The sequence below is a fragment of the Mirounga angustirostris genome, unplaced genomic scaffold (genome assembly GCF_029215605.1).
Source record: "Mirounga angustirostris isolate CCGP_5_RB_7025 unplaced genomic scaffold, mMirAng1.0.hap1 SCAF_8, whole genome shotgun sequence".
NCBI classification, from domain to species: Eukaryota; Metazoa; Chordata; class Mammalia; order Carnivora; family Phocidae; genus Mirounga; species Mirounga angustirostris.
The window spans coordinates 40,109,427-40,123,937 of record NW_026991716.1 but is presented as its reverse complement, the minus strand read 5'-3'; the positions used below and the strand labels follow the sequence as shown (position 1 = coordinate 40,123,937).

The following is a 14,511-nucleotide window of genomic DNA, read 5'->3' as shown; positions in this document are numbered from 1 at the left end:
GGCTGGGTCCGGGACTGTGGAGGCAATCCAGGCTCTAGGCTTACCCCTTTCCTGCTCCATCCTCACCTGGCAAACACTCGGGGTGGGCAGGCTTCCCCCCTCCGCCTCAGTTTCTACCCTTATGCTCCCCCCCACACCTCAGTTTATGGGTCATTTTTGCTTTCCAGAAGCCCTTTCTCTTGGCAAGGTAGCTGGGGCAGGAGGGTTCTTACCATAGCGCAGATGAAGACACCAAGGCAAAAATAAAGCTGGGGCTAGGACTTACCGTTTGCCCTTCCCAGCCTCCAGGGGCTCCTACTGTTCCCTAGATCTCCCCCCCCACCTCACCCCATTCACACCCTCAGGCTCCCTGGCATTCCCCAACTCCTCTCAATCCAGCAGGAGTTCTTCCCCAGGCAATTCTAAGTTTTCTTCTGAGGCCCCTTGATCCACCCTGACCTGACACTTCTGACCCTCCCAATCCCCCACCCCCACCGGTCAGCAGCCGCTCTCACCAGTCAGAACTGTTGCTCAGAATGAATCTCTGGCTGGATTTGCCTGCAGGGGCATAGCCTCACTGGCCCCTACCCGGCTGCCCCACCAAGCCCAGCCCCACCCTAGGACAGCTTGCCTGGGTGGGGGGAGCCACGAAGAGACAGCTGTGTCTGGCACCTGGTATATTGAGGGGAGGAGGCTGCTGGGCTAGAAGAAGTGGAAGGAACAGATGCAGGAATTCTTCCTGCTGGTTGTAGAACCCAGGCTGCACTTTCTAATGGTGTGACTCAGGCACATTGATTCCTCTGGTCTCCAGTCCCATCCTCTGTTAACTCAGTAACTGGGAGTTAACTGGCAGGGGTAACGGGAATGGAACAATGTGAGAGACCCACTTGCCCAAATCTCAGAAGCAGGAAGACTGCGGCCTAGACACACCAGCAGAGAGTGACCTACACAGGGAGAATAGGACGTGGGCAAGCACTTGTGGGCTGTCTCCGGCGGGTAGAGGAGTGGGGTCACCGTCCATCAGGTAGCTGGGCTGAGTTGGACACAGTGGGGTGGCACTCCCACTCAGGACAGGAAGAGGGAGACCCACTTAAGGACCCTCATTGCCCACTTTCCCCCCAAGATTAAGTGAAGTTCCATGAGATAGCCTGATACAGAGACAGCCTGGGTTTGTTTTGTTTTTAAATACCTCATCCTCCTACTTCCTAAAATGGGTCTACTTTTTGCCTTTCTGGACTCAGAAGAGATAATGGCCATGAAAGTATTTTGTAAGCTTCACAGCCTCGGGAGTATCAATGATCCTCATTCCACCACCAGCCTCCATCAGTACCATCACCATTTCTAAAACTGTCAAAGACCTTGAAGAAAGAAAACGTAAATATCAAAAATGCCCGGCCCACTTGTGCCTGGAGAAAGCAGGGGAGAGGAGCTAGAGCACAGATTTACTGACATAGCGCTCCTCTCCTTCGGGGTGCTTTCCCAGCCCACGTGTTGGCCGCGGGCCATCCCCAGGCCATGGGCGGGACATATACTGAGTCCACATATGGGCCAATCCTGTGAATTCATGATCTCACTCAGCTCTTACCTCCACTCTGCAGGATTGCCATTATTATAACCATTGTAAAGATGAGGAAACTGAGGTTCAGAGTGTTTAAGCAACTTACCCAAAGTCATACAGCAGATAAATGGCCTGATCTCCCCCCAGACCTGCCCTTCCCTCAGGCCTTCCCACCTCTGTAAGTGGCAACTGCCACTTTCTAGTTCCTCTGGCCAAAATCTTGGACGTTATCTTGACTTCTCTCTTCCCATCACAGTTCACTACCCGTATTAGTAAATCCTGGTAGCTCTACTTTCAAAATATTCAGAATCTCACCACCTCACTGATGTCGTCATGACTACCCTTTGTCTGAGCATTCATCATTTCTCACCTGAATTATTGTAGTAGCCTGCTAACTGGTGTTCCTGTTTCTCTTTTCCATACAGAGACCAGAATGATCTTTCTAAAACATGAATCAGATCCTGTCTTCTTTCTGCACAAACTGTCCAGGGGCTCCCACCTCACTCAGAGTTAAAGCCAGAGGCTTTCATTGTGACCTACAAGGCCTTGGGTGGTCTGACCTCCCCTAGCTTTCTGACTCAACTTCTATCCTTGTCTCTGTCGTTCTGCTCCAGCCACACTGGCTTCCTTGCTTTTCCTTAACTGTGCCAGATGTATTTTCTACATCAGGGCCTTTGCACCTATTGTTGCTCCTTTGCACAAGGCTCTTTCTCCAGGTATCTATCTCGCTCTATCTCTCACCTCCAAGTTTTTGCCCATATGCCACCTATCCATTCTATTTATTTATTTATTTTTAAAGATTTTATTTATTTGTCAGAGGGAGAGAGAGAGCACAAGCAGGGGGAGTGGGAGAGGGAGAAGCAGGCTCCCCGCTGAGCAAGGAGCCCGACGCAGGACTCGATCCCAGGACCCTGGGATCATGACCTGAGCCGAAGGCAGACGGTTAACCGGCTGAGCCACCCAGGCGTCCCTATCCATTCTATTTAAAAGTACACTTCTGGGCGCCTGGGTGGCTCAGTTGGTTGAGCGACTGCCTTCGGCTCAGGTCATGATCCTGGAGTCCCGGGATCGAGTCCCGCATCGGGCTCCCTGCTCAGCAGGGTGTCTGCTTCTCCCTCTGCCCTCTTCCTTCTCGTGCTGTCTCTCATTCTCTCTCTCTCAAATAAATAAATAAAAATCTTAAAAAATAATAAAATAAATAAAAAATAAAATAAAAGTACACTCCTCCACCCCATCCCCTCTGTCTCCTCTCTATCCAAACCTCTGTTTTACTTCTCTCCACAGAGAATCATTATCCGTAATGCTATATATTTTATTTTACTTCCTTATCTTGTTGATTATCTGCCTCCCCCACAAGAATGTAGGGATTCACCTCTCTTTTATCTGCTGCTGTGTCCTCAGTGCTCGGCAATAAACAATGTAAGAATAAATCAGTAGAGGGGACACCTGGGTGGCTCAGTGGGTTCAGCGTCTGCCTTCGGCTCAGGTCATGATCCCCGGGTCCTGGGATCGAGTCCCACACATCGGGCTCCCTGCTCGGCGGGGAGCCTGCTTCTCCTTCTGCCTGCCGCTCCCCCTGCTTGTGCGCTCCCTCTCTCTGACAAATAGATAAATAAATAAAATCTTAAAAAAGACTAAATCACTAGAGGCTCTGTGATGCGACCCAACCTCAGGCCTGCTCGTCCACACCCTGTGCTGGAGAACCCCAGAGCTCCATCGATCTGAATACACTCCTCGGATGTGAGAATCCCACTTGCTGAGAGAGCCTTTTGGACAGGGGGGAACCGACCTCATGAACCCAAGGGAGAAGAAGTCAGACTCGATGGTTCCCTTTGGGCCCCTCTGAAGTGTGTAATTTTGAGGGAACCCTGGGGTCCCAACCAAGCGCTGGCCCACGTAAGCCACTGCTGTGACCTCAAGTCACCCCCCCCAACCTCAGTTTCCCCAGCTGTGAGGTCCTTGGACCCTGGACCTGGAGCCAGCCCCATCCCCCATCCCCTCACCCCCACCTCAGCAGAGTGAGGGGATCCAGGGCCTGGGCCAGTGAGGCAAGTAAGAGAAACAGGATGTTGTCTCTGGTAACAATGGGGAACCCCGGGCAGGGGGGGCGGGTAGAGGTGCGGGGTGTGGGGGGGAACTAACTGCCACAACCTTGGGCTGGTCGTAGCTTACTCTCTACCCCGCAACGCCCCTGTCCACCTCCTCCCCACCCTCACCTGGGTTAATCCTTCCCCACACCCATCAGCCTGCCCCAGACATTTTCTCCAAGGTAGAAAACCAAGGGCTCTGCTAAGGATTTCTTCAGCCTTTCCTGGAAAGATAATCATCCTCTCTGGCAAGAGAGCTACCACAGAGCAATTCCTTCTAGTTCCTGATTTAGCCTGTGTAATGGATCCTGCCTGCACCACCCTGACCTCTACCCCCCATCCCCTGCTGCTGGGGAGAGGCCAGCAACTTTGAGGAAATCCGCCAAACCTCCTGTTCCTTAAAGTCAATTAAAAAAAAAAAGGGGATCTCAGTGCCAACTTGTGAAGTTGAGGCCTGTGAACTGGACAGTAAGTCACCCCTGCAATCCTCCTCCCTGGTCCTCTTCCCAGACCCTCAGGGCCGTCCAGGAGCATTCTGGAGAGCCCCCCTACCCCCCTAATTAGTTCCATTAATTGGGCCATTCATGTCAACAACAAGCCCTGGAGCGCAAGCAAGCGTGTGCCAGGCCTGTGCAAGGCACGGAGGAACAGATAAGCCAAGAGTCAGCAGATAGGGTGCCAGAAAGGCAGCTGGGGAGACCAGGCCTGGGGGTGAGAGTTGCAATATAGCTAATGGTTTTGTTGTGGGCTTTTTTTTTTTTTTCCCCAAGCAATCTCTACACCCAATGTGGGACTTGAACTCACAGCCCCAAGATTAAGTCGTGCTCCACCCACTGAACCAGCCAGGCGCTCCATATAGCCAATGGGTTCTTGCGGGACCCTGGAGCACTGGGCCTCCTGCTTCTCCCACCCCTTTCTGCTTGTCCCCATCCAGGGGTCCACAACACTCAACTGCATGTCTTCCCCGGCCACGAGGTAAAGAATGGGTTCACAGGCTGGCTTTGGGACCCTCTGTCAGGGCTCTAGGGATGCCTTGAGCAGATTGGGTTTTTTAAAGATTTTATTTATTTAAGAGACAGAGCATGAGCTGGGGGGAGAGGGGCAGAGGGAGAGGGAGAAGCAGCCCCCCTGCACCCCCCCCCCCCCGAGCAGGGAACCCGGCAGGACATGATGCAATGCAGGGCTCGATCCCAGGACCCAGGGACCACGACCAGAGCCGAAGGCAGATGCTTAACCGACTGAGCCACCCAGGCGCCCCATGAGCAGACTGTTCACTGCACAAGTGGGGATAGGAATAACACCTTCTAGGGATGCTGGGTGGCTCAGTTGTTGAGCATCTGCCTTCAGCTCAGGTCATGATCCCGGGGTCCTGGGATCGAGCCCTGCATCGGGCTCCCTGCTCAGCGGGAAGGCTGCTTCTCCCTCTCCCACTCCCCCTGCTGGTGTTCCCTCTCTCCCTGTGTCTCTCTCTCTCTGTCAAATAAATAAATAAATAAAATCTTAAAAAAAAAAAAAAAAAGGAATAACACCTTCTAGGAGCTGTGCTGTCTGGTGGCCCGTTTCTCTAACGTGGGAATTACCATAACTCCTGCCCCTAACAGGATCAAGACATGGGAAAATACTAGGTCCAGGGCTAGCTCCTAGAAGGTGTCCAGTAGACAAAGAGTCTCCCTCCTTTCATCGTTTGGGTTTTACCTCTCAGTACACCCTATGTCTGAGGCCAGCCCGATTGGCTGCTCCTCGAAGGCCTGCTGTGAGGCACCCTGATGCTCATGACCAGCCCCTGCAAGTGGATGCGGGGCCTCAGCGAAAGCTGGAAAAAATGATGGAGGCCTGGGTTCCCTTGCGGCTGCTGGCTCTGTCAGGTTTCACTGTCCTGTTGTCCCCTCTCAGGGATCAGCACTGGCCTGGAGCCCTTCCCATTTGTGGGAAGTTGAAGGCAGTGTTGACCCCTGAACAAAGTTCTCAAAAGAAGCCAGGGAGGCCTCATCAGGGGTAGGGGTGCTGGGGCGCCTGGGTGGCTCAGATGGTTAGGCGTCTGCCTTCAGCTCAGGTCATGGTCCCAGGGTCCTGGGATCGAGCCCCGCATCGGGCTCCCTGCTCCGCGGAAAGCCTGCTTCTCCCTCTCCCACTCCCCCTGCTTGTGTTCCCTCTCTCGCTGTCTCTCTCTCTCTGTCAAATAAATAAATAAAATCTTTAAAAAATAAAAAAGGGCGCGGGTGCTGAGGGGCAGGTGTGGAGGCCAGCCAGGGGTAGGAAGTGTTGGTGGGGAAGGGCAGAACACTAGCCTGGAATCGGGAGTTCAGCCCTGTTCCCTATCACAGCTCCTCTTGGCTCAACTATCTGAGTGGAGCTGTCGTGAGGATCTGAGGCCTGGATGTGGTGACAACTCAGAGAACATTTTGGGAACTTGCGGCTCCTCGGAGGTGAGAGATCACGCCCTTGGGAGGAACAGTCCCATACCCATGACCACCGTTCCTCTGCCCACCAATTCCAGGCAATGATAGACCCCTGAACAGGCAACTGGGTAGGAGAACACATACTAGACGTGTCAACCAAGCATGAAGAAATGAGCCAGGGAGTTGGGTGTCGTCTGGAGAGTAATTAGAGCTGACAGGTGGGGCCCTACCCTATCTCCAAGAACAGTTGCTGTGGCCAGGGAGAAGGGGGCCCAGAGAGGAACTGGTACAGAATGCAGCCCATTGTCCCCACCAAAACAACTGTCGCTCTCCTCAGACTCAGCTGGTAGGACCTGAGGGGGGAAATGTGAGGTCTACTCACACTGGCCTCACAGGAAAGTCAGCTGTTGGGGCAGGGCAGCTGCTTTCTGGACAGTGGGAAGGAGGGGTGTGGACCAAGAGGCAGGAGCAGGAGGTGGGGAAGGACATGCCTGGCATATCTGACACAGGGAGGGAGAGGGGCAAAACCCGCAAACTGCAGGAGTAAATCTAACAAGGACTGAGCAAGACCCTAGTGGCGAAAGCAAACACAGTTTTTACCAAGGGACCAAAAAAGAAGACCTAAATATATGGATTAATGTGCCAAGGTAATAATGGTCAGGAAAACATCATGTTATACAAATGTTAATTCTCCCTCAAATTAATCTGGAAATTCAATGTGACTCCAATTAAGATCCTAACAGTGTTGATTTTTCCCTTTCTGGAATCGAGTAAGCTGATCAAAAAATTTATATGGAAGAAAAAAAGACCAAGAATAGCCAAGTCAATCTTTTTTTTTTTTTTAAGATTTTATTTATTTGGGGTGCCTGGGTGCCTCAGTTGGTTAAACGTCTGCCTTCAGCTCAGGTCATGATCTCAGGGTCCTGGGATCAAGTCCCGCATTGGGCTCCCTACCCGGTGGGGAAACTGCTTCTCCTTCCCTCCCTCTGTGTGCTCTCTCTCTCTCTCTGTCAAATAAATATTTATTTGACAGAGAGAGAGAGCGTGCACGTACACACAAGCAGGGGGAGGGGCAGAGGGAAAAGCAGGCTCCCTGCTGGGCAGGGAGCCCCATATGGGGTTCGATCTCAGTACCCGAGAAAGCAGACACTTAACCTACTGAGCCACCCAGGTGCCCCAGCCAAGTCAATCTGAGAAGAAAAAGAAGAGATAATACCAAGTGTGGCCAATCTATTAATATGAGAATTACAATGGTGTGGCAAGGGGCGCCTGGGTGGCTCAGTCGGTTAAACGACTGCCTTCGGCTCAGGTCATGATCCTGGAGTCCCAGGATTGAGTCCCGCATCGGGCTCCCTGCTCGGCGGGGAGTCTGCTTCTCCCTCTGACCCTCCTCCCTCTCATGCTCTCTGTCTCTCATTCTCTCTGTCTCAAATAAATAAATAAAATCTTTAAAAAAAAAAAAAACAATGGTGTGGCAAAATGCGAAAATAGACACAGTGACTAAGGAACAAAATAGAGAACTCATTTTTATTTAAAAATTTTTTTCAGAATAGAAAATTTAGAAACAGACCCAAGAATATATAGGGCAGAGGAGGGAGTTTCTGGTCAGAAGAGGAGGGACAGGTTCAGAATACAGGGTCGGAAATGGGGCTGGGACAGTTGGCCATCCATGAGAGGGAAGGTAAATTTTGATCCTCTGGCGTACCAACTATAAATGTATGGGGCGCCTGGCTGGCTCAGTTGGTAGAGCATGTAACTCTTGATCTCAGGATGGTGAGTTCAAGCCCCACACTGGGTGTAGAGATTACTCAAAAATAAAATCTTTAAAAACAAACAAATATATTCCGGTGGCATTAGAGATCTGAAAGCAAAACTATACAATATAGGAGCTGATCTTTAGGAATTTGAGATAGTAGAGGATTACCTGTTTCATGGATTTTTATAAACTTTTTGTTATGGTCATTTTCAAAATTACATAAAAGTAGAGATAATAGTGTAACAAACCCCCATGTATCAATCACCGGGCTTCAGTCACCCAGCCAGTTCAAAAACTTTCAATTAACAAAAGACACTAAAAACAAAGTGAGAAGGCAGTCCCTCACAGACTGGGGAGGACTTTTGCAATCCACATAACTGAAAAAGATTTAGTATCAATCATAAATAAAGTACTTTTAGGGCGCCTGGGTGGCTCAGTCGGTTAAGCGACTGCCTTCGGCTCAGGTCATGATCCTGGAGTCCCGGGATCGAGTCCCGCATCGGGCTCCCTGCTCGGCGGGGAGTCTGCTTCTCCCTCTGACCCTCCCCCCTCTCATGTGCTCTCTCTCTCTCCTTTCGTCCTCTCTCTCAAATGAATAAATAAAATCTTAAAAAAATAATAAATAAATAAAGTACTTTTTTTTTGAAATTTTTTTAAACCACTTTGCGTTTTTTTTTTTTTTACGATTTTATTTATTTATTTGACAGAGAGAGACTCGGCGAGAGAGGGAACACAAGCAGGGGGAGTGGGAGAGGGAGAAGCAGGCTTCCTGCTGAGCAGGGAGGCCGAAGTGGGGCTCGATCCCAGGACTCTGGGATCATGACCTGAGCCGAAGGCAGCCGCTTAACAACTGAGCCACCCAGGCACCCCCTTTTTTAAGGTTTTATTTATTTATTTGAGAGAGCAGGAGCAGGAGGGGCAGAGGGAGAGGGAGAGAGAGAATCCCAAGCAGACTGAGCCAAGTGGGGAACCCGACACGGGGCTCAATCCCACAAACCTGAGATCATGACCTGGGCTGAAACCAAGAGCTAGGTGCCCCACTGACTGAGCTACCCAGGTGCCCCAAGAGATTTTCAATGTAGACGAAACAGCCTTTTATTGGAAGAAGATGCCATCTAGGACTTTCATAACTAGAGAGGCGAAGTCCATGCCTGGCTTCAAAGCTCCAAAGGACAGGTTGACTCCCTTGTTAGGGGCTAATGCAGCTGGTGACTTCAGGGTGAAGCCAATGCTTATTTACTCTTCCGAAAATTCTAGGACCCTTCAGAATTCTGCTGGCTCTGCTCTATAAATGGAACAAAGCCTGGATGACAGCACATCTGTTTAAACACAGTTTAATATTGTGAATATTTAAAGCCCACTGTTGAGACCTACCGCTCAGGAAAAAAGATTCCTTTTAAAATGGTACTGCTCATTGCCAAGGCACCCGGTCACTCAGGAGCTCTGATAGAGATGGACAAGGTTAATGTCTTCATGCTTGCTAACACAACATCCACTCTGAAGCCCCTGGATCAAAGAGTCACTCTAACTTTCAAGTCTTAGTATTTAAGAAATACATTTCACAAAGCTATAGTTGTCATGGATTGTGATTCCTCTGATGGATCTGGACAGAGTAAGTTGAAAATCTCTGGTAAGCATTCACCACCCTTCCTTCCTTCCTTCCTTCCTTCCTTCCTTCCTTCCTTCCTTCCTTCCTTCCTTCCTTCCTTCCTTCTTTCTTTCTTTTTTTTTCTTTCTTTCAATTCCTTAAGTAATCTCTATACCCAACATGGGGCTTGAACTCACAATCCTGAGATCACATGCTCTACCAACTGAGCCATCCAGGTGCCCCCTGGACTCACCATTCTAGATGCCATTAAGAACATCTGTGATTCATGGGAAGAGGTCAAATAGCAACATAAATAGGTGCTTGTTTCAACAGCACATACACTAAAATTGGAACGATACAGAGATTAGCATGGCCCCTGAGCAAGGAGGACATGCAAATTCATGAACGAAAAAAAAAATCAGGGGCAACTGGGTGGCTAGTCGGTTAAGCATCTGCCTTCGGCTCAGGTCATGGTCCCAGGGTCCTGGGATCGAGCCCCGCATCAGGTTCCCTGCTCAGCCGGGAGTCTGCTTCTCCCTCTCCTTCTGCCCTTCCCCACAACTCGTGCGCGCTCTCTCTCTCCCTCTCTCTCTCTCGTGTTCTCTCTCTCAAATAAATAAATAAAATCTTTTAAAAAATCAACATTAATAGGAGTTTGGAGGAATTTGATTCCAACCCTCATGGATGACTTTGAGGGGTTCAAGATTTCAAGGGAGGAAGTAACAGCAGACGGGGTGGAAACAGCAAGAGAACTAGAATCAGAAGTGGAGCCTGAAGATGGGACTTGCTGCTCTCTCATGACCAAACTTGAACAAATGAGTTGCTTCTTATGGATGAGCACAGAAAGTGGTTTCTTGAGATGGAAACTGCTCCTGGTAAAGATGCTGTGCAGATTGTGGAAATGACCACAAAGGATTTAGAATATTCCAAAAACATAGTTGAGAAAGCAGCAACAGGATGTGAGAGGAGTGACTCCAGAAAGAAGTTCCGTTGTGGGTAAAATGCTATCACGTGCGGCAGAGAAATCATTCGTGGAAGGAAGACTCACTCGATGTGGCAATCTTTACCGTTGTCTCCCGTTTTTTTTTTTAAAGATTTTATTTATTTATCTGACAGAGAGAGACACAGCGAGAGAGGGAACATAAGCAGGGGGAGCGGGAGAGGGAGAAGCAGGCTTCCCGCTGAGCAGGGAGCCCGATGCGGGGCTCAATCCCAGGACCCTGGGATCATGACCTGAGCGGAAGGCAGACACTTAACGACTGAGCCACCCAGGCGTCCCTGATTAGCACTTTTTGGCAATAAAGTAGTTTTAGGGGCGCCTGGGTGGCTCAGTCGGTTAAGCGGCTGCCTTTGGCTCAGGTCATGATCCCGGGGTCCTGGGATCAAGCCCCCATGGGGCTTCCTTCTCCCTCTCCCTCTGCCCCCCGCCCTGCCCATGCTCAGGCTCTCTCTCTCAAATATATAAAATCTTAAAAAAATTAAGTAATTTTTAATGAAGATATGCACATTGGTTTTTTAGACATAATGCTCTTGCACTCTCACGAGGCTACAGTATAGTGCAAACATAACTTTTATATGCACTGGGAAGCCAAAAAATTAATCTGACTCACTTTATTGCAATATGTGCTTTGTTCTAGTGGTCTGGAACTGAACCAACAGTATCTCTAAGATATGCCTGTGTTGGTCTCTCTAACCTCTTACCCTTTTTCTCTGGATCTCCCTAACTCTCTTCACCTTTTTCTTTCTCTTTCCCTCCCTGCCTCCCACAAATTTCTGGATCCTCAGAAGTAAAGGCAGTGTGGGCTGGCAGTTAGGGAACACGGCGCTAGGAGGCAGGCCTCTTGCTTCCAGCTGTTCTTCGGTGGGGGGAGGGAAGGTGTCCTCTTTTCTACACTCAGTTTCTCCTTGGGTATCCAGAAATGGTCCCTTTCTGCCCTCCCTCCATTCTGTGGCCCCCATAGGCAGGAGTTGGGGCTTTGTGCCAGGGATAAGGCTGATATCAGGGGAGTGGCAATAGGACAGGCAAAGGAGGGAGACTAGGGGAAACCTATGTGGAGGTGACCTTGCCACGTCACCCCCATGGCAATCCAGGGGAGCACAGCCTGTGCCCTGAGCCACAGACCCAGAAGGACTATCAGTGGCCACCAAACCTTTATCTCTCTTCTCCTGCCCCTTGTGAATCCAAGTGGAGAGCCCCCACCCAGGCTGGCCTCTTCCTTCCCCTCCCTTGTCCCCATCCCTCTCTTGGTGAGGAAATTCTGAAAATATGAGGGAAGGGACTGGAAACTCAACCTAAAGGTGCTTGGAAGACCTGCAGTGGTGGGTTTGGGGGATATCATCTTCAGTACCACTGAAGGTAACTCCATGTAAGTCATGGCAAAACAGATGCCGGTAAACTCTGTGCAGTTCAGCTGAGGGCTATTTATTCTCTTTGAAGCTCATTACGCAAATGTCGAAGAACAGAAAATATGGGTGCGGTTCTTTTCTACATCTTATTTATTTATTTATTTATTTATTTATTTTTATTTTTATTTATTTATTTTTAAAGATTTTATTTATTTATTAGAGAGAGAGAGAGCACATGAGAGGGGTGAGGGTCAGAGGGAGAAGCAGACTCCCCGCCGAGCAGGGAGCCCGATGCGGGACTCGATGCGGGACTCGATCCAGGGACTCCAGGATCATGACCTGAGCCGAAGGCAGTCGCTTAACCGACTGAGCCACCCAGGCGCCCCCTCTTTTCTACATTTTAAAAATGTTTCCATTCTTGGGATAGATAAATAAATATGAACAAAAAACTCTACCTACAAAATTACCATTAGAGTGAGAATCATCCCGGGAGAGGGCGGTTGTGTGATTGGATCAGTTTTATTTGAAGAGGGCAGCTCTCCGACCAAATAATACTAATATATTATATATTATTTAATAGAGACACAACATGGGGTGGTGGTTAAGCAAGTAGGCTCTGCCCGGGGTTCAAATCCCAGCTCTTCTACCTCCAGTGTGGAAACTTAGGCAAATGAATCATTAACTGCTCTGTGCCTCAGTTTACCTTTCTTTGAAATGGAGCTGATTTAGGATGAAAAGGCATTAATACCAGTGAGATATTAGAACGGTGCCTGGTATAGAAAACATGCTCAGTGAAAGGTAGCACTGTTTTTTTTAATAACGTACCCACATTTCAACTTCATTTATCCCATTGCCATTTACAAAGTATTATGATTCATGTATGTGGTCCTTATAATTTTCCCCTTAGTGTTCTCTTCTCTAGACAGATGAAAAAACTGAGGTTCAGAGAGGACCTCTGTAAGAGTCCGAAAAGAGTGGTAGTTAGACAGTGGAGGGAGAGGAGTTTGCACATCAGACCCAAGAGGGTTTCGATTCCAACGGGCCCAGCTTGGCCCTACAGGAGGCACCCTCGGTGGAAAGCTTTCAACACTTAAAATGGGGAGTGATCACGTTAGCTGGGAAACCCGTTCTTTCCCTAGTCAACAAACATAGTTAGTGTTCCAGCGCCTGCACTTGAAATACGGTCAGTGAAAGACAGCCCTGCTGCCGGCGTATCTGTAGGGGAGACAGAGGAGTAAACAGGAAATCACAATAGGGAGAGAGGATGGATTGTTCTGCAAGGGAAAGTGCCTGGCACCCTGGGGGTCAGCGGGGCCTGGGGGTGGGGTGTGTGTGGAACTTCTCAGAGGCGGCCTCGGTCAGGACCGACCTGGAGAAGGAGTGGCAGGGGTGGGGTAGGGTGTGTGCGTGTGTGTGTGTGTGTGTGTGTAGGGGGGTGGGGGATGGGGCTTCAGAGAAGGATCGATGGCGAGGAAAAGGCTGAGGGGGACAGTGCTCTGGGGCCAGAAGATGGGCAGAGTGTGACAGACAGTCTCGTGGGAGACCTGCAGGAGAGAGAGGGGGAGCAAAGTCCAGGTGAGGCCAAACAGTGGGGTGACTTCAGGAACCCTTTGGTGCTTGCAGGGCGTGGGCTGGAAACAATGCCTGGGCAAGGCTTGGCTGTTCTTTTTTTTTTTTTTTTTTTAAGATTTTATTTATTATTTGACAGAGAGAGAATGAGAGACAGAGAGCATGAGAGGGAGGAGGGTCAGAGGGAGAAGCAGACTCCCCGCTGAGCAGGGAGCCCGATGCGGGACTTGATCCTGGGACTCCAGGATCATGACCTGAGCCGAAGGCAGTCGCTTAACCAACTGAGCCACCCAGACGCCCTGAGGCTTGGCTGTTCTGACTGGAAAGCGGGATCTTTCCGGGGTTTGGGTTGATGAGCCCAAGTTTCCAACAAGGTGAAGGTGCTTCTGAAGACCCATGAGACGTAGAGTCTGATGTCTCTGGCAGGCGTGCGGGCAGCGGTTAGGCTTGGGCAGGGCAGGGAAATGTGGGGCGGGGGGAGTCCAGGAGAGAGAAGGTCGCTGCGGTGGGGATGGGCAGGAGGGGCAGTTCCTACCCGGTGCCTCCAGTTTACCTGCCAGTGGAGACAAAATAAGCACATGAAGAAATCCGAGAGGTGTGTAAGTGTAGTGATAATCAGTTCCCAAAGGGACTGGATAGGTTCAAGAAGTTTCTTTCGTAAATAAATACACACACAGAGGCCTTGAGAAGCAGGAGGTGGTTATCCTGGGAGGTGGACTCGCAGGTGAATGTTGGTTTTCCTCTGAATGCTTTTCTCTATTTTCCATGTTCTTTTTTTTTTTTTTTTTAAGATTTTATTTATTTATTTGTCAGAGAAAAAGAGAGATTGAGAGCACAAGCAGGGGGAGAGGCAGAGGGAGAGGCAGGCTCCCCGCTGAGCAAGGAGCCCCGTGCAGGACTCCATCCCAGGACCCTGGGATCATGGCCTGAGCTGAAGGCAGACGCTTAACGACTGAGCCACCCAGGCGTCCCTCTAGCCAGACAAAGGACACAGTAAAAGTTATTTACACACAAGAAGAGTCTTCAGTATAGAGCCAGATGTCACCAAGAGGTCAGAGGTCACCAGGAAGAATGAGGAACTAGGGCTTTGGGCTGGGGCTCTGAAAGGGGACAGGTGGCCTGAGGAAAGCCGTTCTGCCAGAGGGAAGGGGAGGAGTGGGGTCCGTGGGGCAGGCATTAGACAAATGACACGGAAAGGGGAATATTTGCAGCCCTTATGGCAGACAAAG

At 50.0% G+C, this 14,511-nt stretch overlaps 1 non-coding gene across 1 annotated transcript; it reads left to right on the top strand.

Moving 5' to 3' along the window:
* The first annotated feature begins 9,684 nt into the window (after positions 1 to 9,684).
* On the top strand, positions 9,685 to 9,788 carry LOC123838046 (U6 spliceosomal RNA). Its single transcript, XR_006789386.1, has one exon. It is a non-coding gene; the product is annotated as a U6 spliceosomal RNA (small nuclear RNA).
* Positions 9,789 to 14,511: the final 4,723 nt, after the last annotated feature.